The sequence below is a fragment of the Chrysochloris asiatica genome, unplaced genomic scaffold, assembly GCF_000296735.1.
Source record: "Chrysochloris asiatica unplaced genomic scaffold, ChrAsi1.0 scaffold00121, whole genome shotgun sequence".
NCBI lineage: Eukaryota > Metazoa > Chordata > Mammalia > Afrosoricida > Chrysochloridae > Chrysochloris > Chrysochloris asiatica.
This window is the reverse complement of record NW_006408639.1, coordinates 4,748,522-4,750,737: the sequence shown is the minus strand read 5'-3', so window position 1 is coordinate 4,750,737 and position 2,216 is coordinate 4,748,522.

The following is a 2,216-nucleotide window of genomic DNA, read 5'->3' as shown; positions in this document are numbered from 1 at the left end:
CACACACACACACACACACACACACACACACACAAACATGAAGTACACATGTAAGTTTAGTCAGAAGTGTATTAGTAACAGAGAAGGTGATGATTCATTAGTAATGAAAAGTAACTATGGATTTTATAAACACTATCTGATAAGACAGCCAGCCAATGCATCTGCAGTTTAATCATTTACAAAGTCATTAAAGTTATTGGGATAATCAACATTAGATTAGTAGTCAGGAAGACTCTTTGGAGGGTGCAAACAGTCCAGTGCTGACTACTAGTCAAAAGAATAGCAGTTCTAAACCCACCCAGATGTGCCTAAGAATAAAGACCTGGTGATCTGCTTCTGAAAGGTCACAGCCTTGAAAATCCTATGGAGCTGTCCTACTCTACACACAGAGATTTAGGAATCAACTAGATACACAACTAATAACAGTAGAGGGAGTCTGGGGTCCCATTCAATGTAGAGCATGACACAGGACAATTGACTTCATCTCTTTGCTCTTCAATCTTTCTTCAAAAATAAGCCAAATATATGCAGAGAGAGTTTTATTTCATTTTTTAATGTTATAGATTTATTGAGGTACAAATGACATATGAATAAATTACATGTTTTGAAATTACACATTTCAATGACTTTTGGCGAATGTGCATACCCACAGAACCATCACTACCGTTATGATTTGCTGAAAGAATTTCAGTGAAATGATTCCTTTTGCTGACACATTCTGCAGAATTTGAATTTTCAGAATTTTACAGTTCAACTCCTCCTTAATGTGTGACTTAACAGTGACAACCCATCACCTCTCACATCTATCCACAAATCTGGTGTTCTTTCATTAAAATCACTTTAAAAAGAGAGAGAGAGAGAGAAGGGGATAACAGTATTCAGTCTCCAAACATTTGAGGGATTCTAAAACTGCTGGGGTGACCAAGTGTGTTTCCTTATTACTATTTAAGGAATTCTACACCAATTCCTGAGCCCATTTTCAGCAGCTGATACATTGTTTTTTTAATAGTACATCAACCACTTTAACATGATGAGAAAATATTTTAAAACATACCTTTGACAATCTCCCAAATCAAGCTGTTTTGAAGGTCATGTTGGAGTCATATGTTGTTGTGTTGTTGTTAGGTGCTATCGAGTCGGTATCGACCTATGCACGGAAGAACAAAACACTGCCCAATCCTGGGCAAACCTCACTACTGTTGCCTGCCACGCTTGAGTCCATCAATGCTGCCCTTTGGCCAATCCATCTTGTTGGGAGTCTTCATACAGGTTCAGTTTAAGCAGAATCCTTTTTGGTTGCAGATAAAGAATAAGCCAACTTCAATAATAAACTAGCAGTAAACAAGATTCTTGCGCAAGTGCCCTCAGTAAGATGTTAAACGCAGAGTTCAACCTAATCATGAGTCGTAACCAGATGGCTAGGCATTATTTGACACCTGACTTATCTGTCAGTGTTCACAGTCACACACTAACTAAATTCACACTGGGTTTGACGTTGATTGTCTTACAGACTCTGTCAATCACATTGGCATGTGATTCTTCAAACCAAGGTAAATTTCCTCTATAACTACAATCAGATGGTTGCTAAGGCATCACTGTCAATCTCTGACTTATCCCCACAGGTAGGCTTTCTGCAGGCGTGCACGATAGTCAACAAACTTTCAGTTAAAATGCCACAGGAAGACAATTTATGCCGTATTTGAGATAAGTTTGCAAGAGCTAGCTGTCAGGAGAGTCCAAATCAAAGTACTGAATTTTGGGAAACTTAATTCAATGGATAAGAAGGTCAAAAGTAATGCTAATAATCAAAATCATAAACAACTTTCTTCCAGTCAAGCTTATTACACAATAGTTACAGAAGTGTGGACCCTTCAAAATGCTCTTTCTAAGACCATTAATGAGCTTGGTGGTGTATGTGCTGTGGAGTTGGTTCCGACTTACAGCAACCCTGTACACGGTTTCCGAGGCTGTAAATCTTTATGGGAGTAGAAAGCCTCATCTTTCTCCTGCGGATCAGCTGGTAGTTTCAAACTGACCATGAGATTAGCAGCCCGACTGGTAACCACTAAACTAACAGTAGACTCAAAACATGTACTTCTTATCTGAAAAGCAGCAGGTTAACAAGAGTCACTGGTAAAGAAAGCTAAGGTTTGATTCCCAGTTCCATTATTTGCTATACAACTTTGATAAGGTTAATTTTCCTGAACCTCATTTTT